The 17,545-nt window shown below is 35.9% G+C and overlaps 1 long non-coding RNA gene across 8 annotated transcripts in view; it reads right to left on the bottom strand.

Moving 5' to 3' along the window:
• The window catches only part of LOC132597903 (uncharacterized), a 403,919-nt gene that overhangs the window by 307,984 nt on the left and 78,390 nt on the right, over positions 1 to 17,545 (bottom strand). The window lies entirely within an intron of this gene.

Genomic DNA, 17,545 nt, shown 5'->3' on the forward strand with positions numbered 1-17,545 from the left:
TCATAATGTCAAAACTAAAGTACATGCAAGCTTTAAATAAAATAATTTTATTTAGGTCATCAACAGGATATTGACTTATAATTTTCTTCTCAGTATAAATTTAAACAGAAATTATATGAAAAATAAATTGTCAATTAGAATTATAATAATACTGGAAAAAAAGGTCCCATCTGGAATTATTATTGTGAGCTTTATTTATTATCACATCCAATCTTCTTAAAGACCATTTGGGAGTAATTTATGGGAATAGTAACCAATGAGTTATAAGAAATGGTCATTTTTGGAAAGTATGGTACCATTTTTGGGAATACAGTACATTAGCAACATTGAAAAGTTAATACATATGAACAAACATCTGTATTTGGTGGTAATTTAAATAGATTACTGTATTTATGAGAATATACAAATACAATAATATTTTACTTTTTCTTATCATTAGCTTAATGTTTAATAACACAATGATAATTAACATAATTTCTCTTAGTATAATTAAAATGAAATATTTGTCTTATGAAAATATTTTTTTCTGAAAACATCTTTTACATTTGAATAGTAACAGTATTTCTATAAGTACATGTTTTCCCAATTTTTTTTTACAGGCTTTATTAATGTCTAGAATTTAAAATCTAAGCATGCTAATGAATCATGATCATGTTTGGCTTTATAATCCTATAATTTGATAATAAACTGACAGGACTCAGCAAACTTACAATTTGCTTGACATATCAGAGGAAAGACAGCAGGTACCCTGAGAACTCGTTCAAAAGTGAAGGCCTCCGAGGAAAGCTAAAAGTCACTTAGCTCTGGAGAAAATGCTGTGTGCTTTACACAGGGCAGCAGTAGAGAGGGAACAGTGGAGAGAATGGAGGAATATACTGGATGGAAGATAGATAGCAACTGTGAGTAAAGGAAAGATCCTTAAGATGATATTCCTTTTTCCAGCAAAATTTAAAATGTGTTCAGGTTATGATTTTTAGGTTTCTATATAATGAAAGAAGTCAACACACAGTTGAAAATTCCTACTGACCTCCCAGTGGCTTTGACAGCTTAGCTATAATTATTTCATTCTCTGTTTTCTGGTGAGAATAGGAAGTAAGGTAAGTTGAATGAGGTTAAGCTCATTATGTATAAAAGAAGCCAGTGTAGAAGATATGTGCTACCCAGAAGTACAGGTGCTATTGGCATTAAGAAAGTACATGATATCAAGAGTGAAGCTGGGTAGAGAATGAATATATAATATTGATAGAACAAAAAAAAAATCCAGTAAAATTGTAAGAAAATAAAGGTGCCTTAGACAGATACAAGGATCTGGAATGCAAAGCCAAAGTGTTGGCTACATCAAACAGACAAATAGGAGGATAGCTTCAGATATCCAAGAATTTCAACTGCTCTTAAAAGCTCCATGAACTTTAATGCTTGGGCTTGTCAACTATGATAAAAGAGCCAGGAAAGATGTGGATAACACCAAACTTCTTTAACCTCCTCAGGCCTGAGAACTTCATATGTACTGGAATGTTTTGAAGTGGGAACTTTCTCCAGGTTTAGTTCTTTCCCAGTGCACAAAGCACCAGAAGTGACTATCATGTCAGTATGAATCTTAAAGCACTTTATGGATGTTCTCAAGCTCCTTATTCGTAATTATGGAGACTGAACACTGGTTTTATGGATGGAGGGTGAGGTCATTGTACACTGCCATAGTATTTGTTCTGATTCTCCTCTTGAGGGACTGACTGAGGGCTGAAAGTTTTGGAAACATATTGAAGAATAATCCCAAGGTTGAGAAATAAGGCATTCTGGATGGGGGGTTTCAGTGAGCTTTTTCCCCCTTTTAATTCAAATTTAGCCTTGATCGAGTAGATGGAGTAGTTGTATTAACTATGGAAGGCATAGGAAATGAGGTACACATGGACAAACATTACACCAGGTAGAGTTTATAAGAGTAAACTGTAAGAGTTCTTAGTTATTCACATATTCTGGTATTTAGATGCAACATGCCTTTTGGCCATTGATCTGTGGGTGTCCAGTGGTATATTTAGATATGAAAAGTTCTCAGTGTTATCTTCTAAATCAAATACAAATTGAGAATATTGGTTGTGTTTTAAGTGCTTGGCTTGGCAGAGAGGAACATTCTTTTAAAAAGAAGAACATCTTTACAGGAGAAAATGAGAATTTGATGACAGTAATTCCATCACTTCACTGAAAACATTTGTTTACTAAGAGTATGGTAGAGCTGTAAGAAGATATTCTAATGAAATATATACTGGTTGGCTCTGGGGTGTTTGGGTTTACGATTAAATGTAGTAGTACTTCAGTCTACTGAGAAGTCTTTGCCCTGGGAGTGTGTATCACAGGTGTGTATACTATCAGCCAATAAATATCATTAATATCTGGTCTAAACAGTGGTCTAACATTGTATATATAACAGTGAACTAGTCAATGTCCATTCTCTTCAGAAAGTTGAAACTCACAGGTCTGATATAGGGCTATTAATAGTCAATGTAAACTATGTTTAAAATTTAGAACACAGCCTAGTGTCCTGCCAGGGTGGCATTACTACCAGCATGCTAGTCAGTAGAACAGCTCTCTGCTCTCTCCCCATCATGGGGTTATCTCTGAATGGCTCTGGATCTTGCTCAGTTGTATCACAGAGGACTCTTCTTACTACTGGTCTTAGATCATCATATTTAATTCTAGATGTGGTTATACAGTCATAAAGTTCTCAGATTGGAGAATTTTGTAGACTGGGTCAGCCTCTCTTATTCCAAAATTAGATCTGGGATAAGCTATCTACTCTTTGAGTTAGCTCTTAATGTATATGTTATGAACCTGAATTACTGAATTTCTTAAAGAAAGTAGACTAAATTCTCTGGCAAGAATTACATGCCTGGCTCTACGTTTGCTGCTCCAGGATATGGTAGTCCAAATGTAATATTGAGTGTCCTAAGGACTACCCAAAATAGCACCTGATGTTTCAGTCATAATTGTAAATAACACTCAATACCATATGGGTTAATTTACCTTAACCAGAACTAATTACCTGCAAAAGCACACGCAGAGATTTAGGAAGCTGATGCCTGGATCATACTATGGAAAAGAGCCTTTCCCATTGTTTGGAAAAATCTGTTTTGATGGTTTAAAACCAAGGATCAGGGAAAGCCATTATTGGGGGCAGAAGTGAAAGTGATGTGGTGGATACAAGACTAGGAATTGACAAAAGGCCTGACATTTCACTTATCTTTTCTGATACAGTTATTGAGGAGCATGGGACAGAAAAATGGAGTATGAGAGGGGGTGACAATAACCATGGAACCTCAGGAAGCTCTGAATAGCATTGAATGTGCAGGGCTCTCCAGATGGGACTACCAATATCATGTTGATGCCTTGGTTAAGCAGGAATTTCTCCTATTAACTATCAGTACCCAATAATACACATTTTCTGGAGCTAAGCTGGAGATGGTGCTATTGCAAAACACCTACCCAGATCAGGAATTAACAGAGATCTGTCAAGTACATTCCAATGAAACTTCCATTCAGGAGATCATGTGAATCCAATCATTAACTACTTTTATGTCTGAATTTTATGAAAAAGTTTCTTCAAAGGGACACTCATAATCTCTCAAAGGATGCCTTAGGGAATGCTTATACAATGTTAATAATTGAATTTTTATGAGAAACAAAGTGACTACCTATTGATATAACATATATTTTTAATCCTTAAGGACACCTTATTGGAATAAGGAGCATAAAGAAATAATTTTATATCCCTTTTAACATCTTGCAATGTATCCGTTTTAATGAAGTTTAAAGTTACAGTCCAGTATGTTCTAATTTTGTAGTTAAAGAAGCCATATGTGTGGTATTTTGAGAAGTTAGATTGTAAACGTGGTATACTGGTGTTTATGGGATCATATAGTATATAAGAAACCTCCATTAGTGCATTACCTTCATTGTCCCCTAATTATCCATTTAAATGTTTACACATTCCCTACTCTTCAACAACTATAAGTCATCTTGCAGTGAGGGAACGAATTTTAATCTTAATCATTTTATGGACTAACATCAGCCTGCATCTATCCTATTCATGTTAGTAACTGGACAATCCATACATTTCATGCATCAGCTTATGACTCAGGCAAATTTACTGGTATACTATCTAGTGAAACACCACATGGTGGTAGCTCACTCAAGTTGTAGACAAAATACTCAGGTGTAGATAAACAGGCTTTTCATTATTACATTTGAAAAGGCAAACCTATAAAATGAAGGCAAATTTTATATGTAGTTATGCCTTTAAATGTTTAATAAATGACACAGATGGAAAGGAATTATTAACAGGAGTTACACACTGCAAGCCAAATGAGGTGCAGAGGTGTTAAGGTCAAGCTTGACTACAACATAATGAAATGTACATGATTTATGGGGATATAGTTAAATATATAAATGAAGAGAAGTAATGAGATGTTTCAAAAGAGAGGCAATTGGAGAACCATATATAAGAATGATAATGAGGTGCCTAAGCCTTAGAAAAGTTAGATTTTAAGAAAGAAGAACTGCAGTCAAGCATAAGGAAGCACATTTTGATCCTTGTTATTTTATATAACCACTAGGAAAAGCTCTTTCCACCCTCACAACTCCAGCATGCTCCTTGCTTTGCCCCCAGCAAATCACTTTATGATCTTTGTGCTTTGGAAAATTATTTACATTTCTGTAATATCACCTCCTAGTAGGGTAAGGTGATTTGGTCAAGAGGTGGCTAATAAAATTGAATTAATTAAAGCTGTGCTTTAACTAAGGTAATTCTGTGTGAATTTTTTTTTGCATTTAAATAGCAAATGGATCCAAATGTCACAGCCAATAATGGAAAACAAAATAAAAACAGCAAGCTATTTCTACTGAGTCAAATTAAGAAGAAAAATCTTACCTTAACAAAAAATATTTTAAAAGATTCCAATAGCAAAACTTATAATCATGAGACACAAATTAGGCTAATAGAGTAGTTAAATCTAAGTTATGCACTTTGTTTATAACTTATTTTAAGTCTGGGAAATAATCATATTTACAGAGAGTAAACATCACTTTGAATTCTCTTTTTCAGCTAGCTTAAGTAAAGAAAAATAACCTATCTTTACATGTGTAATATATGCTTATTACTACACAGAGGAGACAAAACTACCTCTACCCATCTTAGGTTTTCAGCTTGAATTCTTATACAAAAAAGATTAACAAGAGAAAAACAAGTAATTTTTAATGCATGCAGAACACATCACAGAATACATTACTAAATGATTGGGCAAAATGTCCAAAAGGCAGAATATTTTGTGACATGTAAAAGTTATAGGAAACTCAGCATTCATAGAGTAAGTTTTATGGTAACACAGTCGTACACATTTGTTTACTTATTGTCCATGGCTCAGGAAAAACCTAAACCAAAAGTTATTCAAAATGATGACTTAGAATTCCAGCTTCTATAGTATCTTTAACAAAGAACAATATGTTTGTAGAGAAGTGACAGGACAGAGGAAAGCCATTTTAAGCTCCCAAGGGCAGCAAGCTGTGGGAAGGTAAATATATGGGAGGAAACTAAGGGAGTAAGTTTTGTTTACAGGTTCCTTCGGTGCCATTTCTGTGTTGATAAGAGTCTGTCTCCAGTTAAATGAAATTTGTATCCTGCCTTTGAGCAAAAAAGGGGGAGCTTTTGCTGGGTTGGCTGTTTCTTAATTGCCTTCAGCTCAAATGATTTTTATGTCAAAGAGGCATATTTTAGGGTCACATATTCCAGTTTCTTTCAACTAGAAAAAGAAAAGAATATATAGATAACCAAAAAGAGGAAAATGAAAATCACATTCCATTTCAACCAAGAAAACTGCTGTTAAAACTTTGGCATATATTTTCATCTAGATACAAGTTTATTTCCTGAATATTTGTAAATTAACTTCATTGTAATGCTCTATTAAATAAATCACACCCTTCAAAATGTTGGTAGCAAGGACTGTGGTGTCAGAAGGAAGTTTAAATTTTGAAGTAGTTATGTAACTTTAGATTATTACTTGGTTCTGTGGTTGTTGTCATTTGCTTACTTGTTTATTTTCTGTGAAAGAGATCAAAATGCATGTTTTTATTATAAATTTGATTTGATATTGTACTTTTTCATTTAAAAATTTCCATCTGACACTTTTACTACACTTTCTATTTCTCAACCAAGATTTTCTGTCTTTTCACTCATTATGAGTATATTTTTTAATCTAATTGAGCTTAGTTACAATAGATGCACCTTATTTTTAAAGGTGCATCTTTCAAGTCCTTGTCTGATCATTTCAACATCTGTATCAACTTTGTGTTGTCTCCACTGATTATCTTACCTTGAGAATGGTTTACATTTTCCTGGTTTTTTTTTTTTTTTTTTTTTTTGCCGTACACAGGCCTCTCACTGTGTGGCCTCTCCCGTTACGGAGCACAGGCTCCGGACGCGCAGGCTCCGGACGCGCAGGCTCAGCGGCCATGGCTCACGGGCCCAGCCTCTCCGCGGCATGTGGGATCTTCCCGGACCGGGGCACGAACTCGTGTCCCCTGCATCGGCAGGCGGACTCTCAACCACTGCACCACCAGGGAAGCCCTTCCTGGTTGTTTTTATATTGAGTAATTTTGCATTGATAACTAGACATTTTGAATGTCATATCGTGGAGACTCTGGATCCTGTTATACTACTCTGAAGGATACTGATATTTTTTCAAGCAGGCAATTAATTTGATTGAATTCAAGTTGTGAACTCTAACTGTTTGGTGACAGCTTAAACATTCAGTCCCTCTCCCCAGCCCTTAGCTGGGCTTTTTTTCAATCCGCCTCATGCTTATGTAGTTCAGGGTTCAACCAAAGTGTTGGAAAGAATTTAAAACACAGGGGCACCTCCTCTCTGGATTTCTTTTTTCCCTCACTTTCTAATAGATGTGATTGTTCTGGAATCGTTTTGTTCTTCAATCCAGAAAGACTGTGGCTTACCAGTTTTAGCCACATCTGAGACTCCATGACCTCCTTCCCTTAGGCTAAAATTAGAAGAAGAAAAGAAAAAAAATTTCACACCTTGTGCTCTTTGTGTTTCCTTCTTCCAAATTTCAGCTCTCCTCTGGAATCTGCCTGGTTTTGTTCACTCTCCAGAGGCTCTAAGTATTTATTTTTTAGGTTTTTTAAGAATTTATGCTGTTATCTGTGGTATTATCAAGTTGGTTAAGAACATGCTTGAGCACATAGAAAGTAAAAAATGTATATACATGGAGAGAGAGAGAGAGACTGTTAAGATGTAGTATAGTGAGTGATCAAAGTTTGGTTTATGCATCTGGCTACTGGGGCACTGGAACATGAACTACTCTAGGAACTCTGCTGATACCCTGCCCAAACTAGGGACAATGTTATAAACTGCAACTAGCTGCCATGATAGATATCCGGGTAGTCAAGCCTCTCCTTAACTGCTTTCAGCCTTTATGGTGGATCAGTAATTCCATGCAATTTCACAATGCTTCCCAGTTGTATAGACTGTGGAGTGGGCTATCAGACCCCACTCTAGTCTAACTCCCATTGGAGGAGTCCCTAATGTGGTTTCATCCTCTTAGAGGCAACAGCCTAGGGGAAACAGCAGACCCAGGCCCAGTCTAGCTAATCCAATACGGGAGGGAATCAGTGAAGCTTTGCTCTGGCTACTCTAAATTTTTGAATATCTTAGAGAATAGCCTTAGTCTCTATTCCCTTCTCTTTTACGTTTTCTTCCTAGATGATCTCATCCATTCCCAGAACCCTAATTACCATCTATATGCTAATGACTGCCAAATTTATATCAGCAACCCACTTCTCTCCATTGAGTTCAAAATTGGAACACCCAACTGCCTAATTTACATCTACTTTGAATGTCTCACAGATATCTCAAATTTAATATGTCAAAAATCAAACTCTTAATTTCTATCTCCCTTTTCCCTAAACCTTCATGTTCCCCAAACTTTCTCTGCTGAGTTGTTTAAGTCAAAGACCTGGGTTAGTCTCACTCGAATTTTAAACACTCCTAGAAATCTATGTGGAAAAAAACACAAATAACCCATTTCAAAATTAGGCAAAGAATATGATAGTACATTGGGCAAATGTATGAAAAGATACAAAAATTTACTTATATTAAGAGGAATGCACTTATTCTAAAATATCAATGGACAAATTATACAAAAATTTGAAAATTACTATATCTGTGAGGCCAGCACATAAACAGTGGAATAGCTCCTCTGAAGGAAGTAAATATCAAGCAATATCTACCAAAAGTACAGATGCATTTACCCTTTGACCTAAGAATCCCATCTCATGTCATCTAAGTAACAATTGGAGTATTCTAATATATATACAATGTTGTTAAGTGTGGCATTCTTTAGAATAACAAATTGGAAACAATTTAAGTATCCAGCAATAAGCAACTAAAGAAACTATCTTCTTTACTGCAAAGAGATACAGTTAAAAAAAAATCAGAAAATTTCTAAGTACAAATAGGGAGAGATTTTGAGAATATTTCTGTAAAGAGAAGGAAAAAATTAAGATGCATTACTGTGTATATTTTATGCTACCATTTGTAAGATAGGGAGGTGATAAGTATAAACAAGTTTTTACTTACATAAAAAATGAATAAGAAACTAATAAAAATGGTGAAAAGAGTTGGTGGGACAAAGATGGGAGTGAGGTTTCTCAGTATAAATTTTTTAAAGTTTTGTCTTTGAATCACATAAATATAGTAACCAATCATAAACTTTACATATATTAAATTAATAAAATTCAACAGAATAACAGAAAAAAGTAGCAATAGATTGTAGCCAAGAAAAGCTCATCTAGGAATCATTTAACATTAGAAAATATGCTAATGTAATTCACAGGGTAACATTTTAAAGTAGAAAATTTGTATCATTATTGTCAAAGTTTCAAAAATAAAGAAGGGTGTATTAGAACATGATACTCATTTTTAAAACACAGCTGTTATCATTTTCTTTCTTCTCTGTGTTTCCTCAAGAATTCATACAGTATGGTTTTCCAACTCTAGTAAATTAACAGTCAAGCATCCAGTACTTGAGTGAAAACTACACATTAATTTAGCAAAGTTAATACTGGAGAGTTCATAACTATAGATAAGAATTTCTGAATATTCCCTGAATGCACATTTTCTGAAGGTATTAATTATTTTAAGAGATGTAAAAACGTCTGACCACGTGTAAGAAATCTTAGAAATCATAGAACAAACACTAAAGAAACAGAAGACATGTCTTACAAAATATTGATCTAAAGCAAAGAAACTGCCAGTTTTTTCTCCACCAAAAAAATGGGTTTATTCAGATCAACAAAGAATTGCAATTTGGGTTAGTCTTGTGAAAGTACCTATACAACAAGGAAATAAGGACTTTTAAAACTGGGAGGTTCATAGTAAACAAAGAGTCCATTGGAGGAATTGAGAGTTTAAAGTATAGTGGCTTTTCATTGGCTGAATTGTGACAGTCTCTCACTAGCTGAGCTCTTGCAGGCAAGAAGAGGAAGTCTTTCTTCTTCCTGTTGGGCTCTACTATCATCAAGGACGTGAATTCTCCCCCAGCTGGTCTCCCAACTCTATTTTAATTTGAAGTTTCTGTTTTGTTTTGTTTTTACAAAAACAATGACCATGTATAAGAATAAATAGGAGGGCTTGTTAAAACATGGATCCTTGACTTCACCCTCAAAAATTCTGATTAAGTAGGTCTGGAGTGTGGCCAGAGATTTGTGTTTCTAACCGTCTACCAAGCAGTGCTGATAATGCCTGTCAAGAGAATAATATTTTGAGTTGGACTGAACTAGACCACAGCACTAAGATAAAACCACAAAGATGTACAGAGGAAACTTGTAAAAGAGAAAATTAATTACAAACAATAAAGAGAGAGAAATTTATCAATTGGATGAATATACATCAGACTTCATGGCCTATATTACAGTAATACAAAAGTACTTGGAGATCTCTGAAATTATCATACTTTTTAAAACTTTCTACATCCTTGCACATCATATACTTTTATGTTTATTTTTCTGCCCTCCTTTATCTGTCAAAATTGTAAAAAGTAGTAAAGAATGTGAATGTGTCAGATTTATTCCATGGTGAGTAGAGAATCTTGAAGAATTAAAAGTAGGAAAATGGCATATGTAGGGGAGGAACTCTTCCCACTGCCTTCCTAGGTCTGAACCTAAGAATTAAACTAACATAAGAGATTAACAGGAAAAAACATACAAATTTTACTTAATATTTTTAAGTGTACGTGGGAGTCTTCAAAACGAAAATGAAGAAAAACAAAAACCCAAAGAAGCTGTTATGCCCCAAAACTTAAATACCCTTTTAAACAAAGAAGGACAAATTGTAGGGATGTTACAAAACGAAAGGGCTTGGGGCAGTAAATTGTGAGCAGGGACTAGGAAATATATGGAGAACAGGGAGTGTGACTAATGGATAATAAGAATATTTTAGTGAGTTTGTTTGCACAGGTCCATTCTGGTGTTGGCTCCCAGTCTCTGAAAATGTTCTCCCCTTCTTGGTACAGGAAGGGCACCTTTCTCGAGGGAAATTTTATGACCTGCTTTTAGCTAGAAAAGGGGAAGTCAGAGAGCTCTTCCTATATCTGCTATTTCTCAAGTACCTTCAGTTCAAAATAATCAACATGCCAAAATAAAATATTTTGGGTGTCACTTTCTGAAACCCTTCATATGATAATACTGTCTTTTATTTGGATAAGTGTGACAGAATGGATTGCTAAGGTCAAGTCAGAAAAGGCACTTAAAAATTACAAACCATACTTACGTTGCCAATTAATTTTTGACAAATGTGCCAAGGAAATTCATTAGGAAAAAGATTGTCATCTCAACTAATGGGGCTAGAACAATTGGCTATCTTTATAAAAAAAAAATGAACTTAGACCCTTACTTAACACTACACACAAAAACTAACTTAAAATACGTCATAGGCCTAACATAAGACCCCAAACTATTAAATTTCTAAAAGAAAACATGGTAGAAAATATTTGTGCTATTGAGTAAGGCACAAATTTCTTAAACAGGACATTAAAAGAACACAAAATGTGACAGAAAACATTTGATAAAATGGTCTTCATTAAAATTAAAAACGTATACTCTTCAAAAGATACAGTTAAGAAAATGAAAATGCATGCCAGGTATTATAAGAAAATAAATAATGTAAAATACATATTTGACAGTTTGCATCCAGAATATATTTACAAAAATCAAAAACAAAACCAAAACGTTTCGGGCTTCCCTGGTGGCGCAGTGGTTGAGAGTCCGCCTGCCGGTGCAGGGGACACGGGTTCGTGCCCCGATCTGGGAAGATCCCACATGCTGCGGAGCGGCTGGGCCCGTGAGCCATGGCCGCTGAGCCTGTGCGTCCGGAGCCTGTGCTCCGCAACGGGAGAGGCCGCAACAGTGAGAGGCCCGCGTACCGCAAAAAAAAAAAAAAACAACCAAAAAGTTTATACAACTCAATAATAAAACAAACAACACATTTTGAAAAGGGCAAATTATCTGAATAGGCACTTTACAAAAGAAGATCTCTGAATAGCCAATAAGCTTATGAAAATATACTCAATATCACTAGTCATCAGGGAAATGCAAATAGAAATCTTAATAAGATCCCACTTCTCACTTACAAGAATTGTTAAAGTTGAAACAAAACCAAAAACAAAACTGACAATGGCATGTGCTGGAAACAATGTAGAACACTTAAAACCTGCATTCTTGCTGAAATACAAAGCATACAGCCACTTCGGGAAAAGATGTGGCGGTTTCTTTTAAAGTTAAACATATACCTTCCATATGATTCAGGCACACTCTCAGTATTTTCCCACTAGAAATGGAAACATATGCTCACATAAAGATTTATATGTAAATGTTAACAGCAGGATTGTGAATAATAGCCGAAACTGGAAACAAATCAAAAGTCTGTCAACTGGTTAATGAATAAAATGTGATAATATCTATAATATTCAGTACTTTGTAATTTTAGGAGGTTTAAAGGATTTGGGAGTTGATCAAGGTAAAAAATCTGACAGTAAATATATGACCACAACAATCTTTATTGGGTAGCTCTTTAAAAGGTTTGTCTGTGAGAAATCCTTCCCAGCACGAGACTGTCCTGAGGCATGCAGCGATGGGTCTACCATCCAGAAGGGGAGGAGGGCAAGGAACTGCGAGGGGACAGGGGATCAGAGACAGGTCTCCCCCAACTAGGTGACGTCTCTCAGCAGCACAGTGAGCAGTCTCTGGATCAGTGACCAGTGACCTCTGAATGACAATAGGGTCTTGGGTTCTTATAAACATAGGCTCTATCTTATTAATGGTCAGCAGATGCTGGGTGTAGTTTCCCAGGGTATATAATACAAGCAGACTCTTTAAATGGCTAAAAACCTGCTAGCATGGTTGTTTTTAAAACAATTGAATGTGTGAAAATTTGAGTTTGCTGCCAGTGGGCTTCTGAGCTAATAGATTTCAGAATGTTGTGAAGAAACAAACAATTTAGGAGCCAATACACAGGGTCTGTCTTTGGTTCATTTATATAACAGTAATGAAAAAGGGAAAAATATTGATACTTACAACAACATGCATAACTCTCAAAAGCATTGCTGTAAGTAAAGTAAATGCAAAAGAGAATATACTGTTTGATTTTGTTTATAAGGAATACTAGAAAAGACAAAATTATAATGGCAGAAAGCACATTGGTGGCGCCCAAGGCCAGCAGCTGAGAACAGACAGCAAAAGAGGAAGCGGAAATTTGGGGGGAGATAGAAATGTTATGTATATTGATTGTGGTAGTGGTTACACAATTGTACACAATCACCAAAACTCATAAAACTGTACATCTAAATGGGAGAGTTTTATTGTTTGTAAATGAATAAAGCTTAAAAATTAATAATGAAATCTATTGTAATTAAGAATTATAATTCTACAATGTAGGGAATATAGTCAATAACTATGTAACATCTTTGTATGTTGACACATCTTAACTAGACTTACCATGATGATCAGTTTGAAACTACAGAAATATCAAACCACTCTATTGTGTAATAAGAAGTAACATAGTGCTGTAGGTTAATTGTACTTCAAAAACAAACAGACTCATAGAAAAAGAGATCAGGGCTTCCCTGGTGGCGCAGTGGTTGAGAGTCTGCCTGCCAATGCAGGGGACACGGGTTCGTGCCCCGGTCCGGGAAGATCCCACATGCCACGGAGCGGCTAGGCCCGTGAGCCATGGCCGCTGAGCCTGTGCGTCCGGAGCCTGTGCTCCGCAACGGGAGAGGCCACAACAGTGAGAGGCCCGCGTACCACAAAAAAAAAAAAAAAAAAAAAAGAGATCAGATTTGTGGTTACCAGAGGTGGGGCAGTGGGTGTCAGGGTGCGGAGAGGAAGAATTGGATGAAGATGTGTCAAAAGGTACAAACTTCTAGTTATAAGATAAATAAGTACTAGGATGTCACATACAACATGATCAATGTAATTAAAATTGCTGTACGTTATATATGAAAGTTGCTAAGAGAATAAATCCTGAGTTTTCACAAGAAAGCAAATGTTTTTTCTATTTTTAAAATTTTGTACCTAAATGAGATGATGGATGTTCACTAAACTTATTGTGATAATCACTTCATAATGCATGTAAACCAAATAATTACACTGTATGCCTTAAACTTATCCAGTGGTGTATGTCAATAGCATCTCAATAAAACTGGAAGAAAAAAAAAAAGGAATTGTATCTCTAGTGAAAATATCAATTCAAATTCATTCTTAATCATTTTCATATTCTAATCCTTTCCAGTAGTAAGAATCGTTAGCCCTTAAGACAGTGATAGAAATATGTTTATTGATTAGGTAAGTGCCAGAAAAGAAAGCATGCTCTTTGAAATGGGATATGGGCCACATAGCTTTCAAAAACGTAGACAGCAAAGTAGGACTATATATAGAAAAGCTTACCTTCTTCAGGCAAGATAACAGTTTACACTGGGCAACCAGTGAGAGCCAGGCATTTCTGGGGGACACACATTAATGCTTTGATTGACGGATTGAGCAGTTAAACAATAAATTAAGTGGGATTGGACAGAAAATTAATTGGGAAGTTAATTGGAAAGTTCTAGTTTCCTTCTAGAACACCAGAAGGAAACTTCTTAGTGTATAACCCCCCACCTGACCTTTGCTGTATTGCAGTTTACTTGTTATTATTTCCCAGTGTATTATGATACAGCTGGAAGAGTTGATGGTGTAGCTCACTGATATTCTAAAAATCCTTTCCATTATTTTTGGAATTCAACATTCAATGCAATTTGCTTATTTAGGAAATTTGGATCTACTAAAATTAAAAGAATCAAGAACGGGACTTTCCTGGTGGTCCAGCGGGTAAGACTCTGCGTTCCATCCCTGGTCGGGGACTAGATCCCACATGCATGCTGCAGCTAAGAGTTCACAGGCCACAACTAAGAAGTCTGCATGTCACAACTAAGAAGTCCACAGGCTGCAATTTAAGATCCTGCATGCCACAACTAAGACCTGGCACAGCCAGAAAAAAAAAAATCAAGAACAACAGCTATCAATTGTTGTTATCCTGAAACCTTATCCATTCTTCCTTATAGCCCATTCTATGAACTCTCAGCTCTAGTTTAGCACAGATTTATCCTGACTTAGGTCTTCCAACATTTATCTGGAGCAGGGACTTGTTAAATTCTGTGGTTTCAAGGAAGATCATCAGAGATAAACAAAATAAGGCTTAATATGGAGATATGAACATAACTAATAATTATGTTTATAGATTTAATGTCTTACTTCTATTCCAATTTAGAAAGAATTCTGAAACAACAGGTAATTGTGTAGGATGAAGCAAATATGGATTAAAATGATTTTATCATTTTAATGATTTTCTGAAGATATGCTGCCCACAGATAACAGACTGTTCAAAAAAGTTTAAAATTTATTCTCTTGAAAGTTCACTGTTATATTTACAATTTGAGTCTAACCTGCAGGGATATATTCCATATTATTTTGTATTTCTTCTTTCTCTACTGTGAATTCAAGATGGATAATTCACCTTATTTCATAGTAGACCTCTCAATTTCTCCTCATCCATATGTGATAGATAGCATAAAATGTAAGGTCACTTTATATTTTTTTTTTCTTTTTTTTTTTTTTTTGCGGTAAGCGGGCCTTTCACTGTTGTAGCTTCTCCCGTTGCGGAGCACAGGCTCCGGACATGCAGGCTCAGCGGCCATGGCTCACGGGCCCAGCTGCTCCACGGCATGTGGGATCTTCCCGAACCGGGGCACGAACCCGTGTCCCCTGCATCGGCAGGCGGACTCCCAACCACTGCACCACCAGGGAAGCCCTCACTTTATATTTTGTTATTCATGAAGTCAGGAAACCTGAGTTCTGGTCTAGTTTTATATCAGAGAAGTTAGTATCTTTTTGCTCTTAAATGCAATGCCCTCATCTCTAAAATAAGACAAATAATATCAGGTCTGTCTGCTCCATAGTGAGGTTATGAATACCAAGTGATTTTGAAAGAGCTTTAAACAGTGTAAGGCCATCTGTAAACAGAAGATGTGCTCAGCTCCAAAGTGGAATAATAGTAAATATAACATACAAGGTCATTTTTATTCATTCACGTAGTCAATAATTCAACCTCTTTTTTCCCTTACTAAACAAATAATAAGTGTCTCCTGTATGCCAGGGATTATTCTATGTGCTAGAGATGAAGAGATTAAAGGACACAGAGTTTATCCTCAGGCACTCAAAGTCTATCTAGGTTGGGAGACAGAAATGTAAGCAACTAATTAAAATACAAAGTCATAATGGCCATAATAGACATAATAACCAAATGCTGAAGAAACAGAAGAGTCTAATAACTCTGGGCAAGAGAAAGGCTTCATAGCAAAGGCAATAAGAGGTGAGTTTTGGTAGTTTATTGTAATCAGAAGTTTGATTTGGGGTAAGACAATAGGGGTGAAGGTCAATATTTTAGTTGAGTTCTGGGGATGGAAGGCTTGGTAGACTATTATTTTGCGCTGAGGTTTTGCATGAAGAATTTGCACCTTAGGCAAGATTGCTACACAGGCTCTAAGCTGGGTAAACCAGTAACAGTCATCAATAACAGACCTCTGAATGGTTCAGAGTAATGAATTCAATCACATAATTTTATGCTTTTAGAAGATGACTGACATCCAGCCTCACTGTAGAGAGCATAGGAACCAACAGTCTAGGGCTACCGGAATATACATGTATATGCTGTCTTCAAGAGGGATTTTCATGCTAAATTGCAAAGTCTTATGAAAATTTCAACCCAATCTGAGAGGAACTGATAGGGAGACATGGAGGCAAGGTATGCATATACAACTTCCCGAAGGTGCTGGAGAAACAGCAAATGCATAAAGGGCTCTCTGACCTCCCCCTTTCTATCTAAAAGCAGTTATAAATTTTCCCATGAGAAAGACGCCCTTTCTCTGCTAGGAAGAGAAGAACATTCCTATCACCAGAGACTGGGAGTTGACACCAGAATGAACCTGTGTGAGCAAACTTGCTAAAATAACCCTTATCATCCATTAGTACCAACACCCCTGACACAATATATTTCCTGGTCACTGTCCCACAGATTACCACCCCTCATTCGAGACCTTTTATCTTGTAACATCCCTGCAATTCACTGTTCTTTGTGTAAAAAGGTGTACAAACATTGGCCCTAACAACTTTTTTGGATCTTTATTTTCCCTCTGAAGACCCCTGTGTGCACATTAAATAATTAAATAAAATGTGTATTTTTTCTCCTATTAATTTGTCTTATGTCAGTTGAATTCTTAGGCCCACTGTAGAACCTAAGAAGATAGAAGGAAGTTTTCCTCCCTTACAGAGGGGAATGAAATAGTCTACAGACTTCTTTAAGTTATTTGGTTGACTCCAGAAGTGCTTTGCAGCTTACTCCTTCTTCCAGACATAGACCAAATGGGAAAATAGTTGTTGTTGTTGTTTCTGAGATATTAGCATTTTTGGACTCAACTGCTAACATTTTCATTAAATTTGAGAAATCTTAACCAGGAAAACTGATCTGAGCATTAATATTTGATAAAAATCTTGGATTTTACCTTATAGGCAATGAGGATATTTTCAGAAAAAAATATGACAGTTAAATTAGTTTTTGCAAATAACTATTCTGACTGCATCAAGGTCAACAGATAGAAAAGAGGATGGGGCTGCAGTCGACAGGTGAAAGGGAGAACAGTTAAGAATAATATACTGACTTAGAAGTAAGATCATCCATGGGGGGGTTGGTGGTAGTAAAACTGTTCTTAGAAATACTTCTAAAGTAATATTGACGTATGTGATTAAGACCAGTGTGGAGAGGAATGAGGAGGAGCTAAAAATTCTGGTTTTGGAAACTGTGTAATTAACTGTACCATTAACTAAAATATGTCTTATAAGTGGGATGGGTATGGCAGGGACAATAATGAGTGAAATTTGGATATGTTCATCTTCAAGG

This window comes from Globicephala melas, chromosome 10 (genome assembly GCF_963455315.2).
Source record: "Globicephala melas chromosome 10, mGloMel1.2, whole genome shotgun sequence".
In the NCBI taxonomy this organism is placed as follows: domain Eukaryota; kingdom Metazoa; phylum Chordata; class Mammalia; order Artiodactyla; family Delphinidae; genus Globicephala; species Globicephala melas.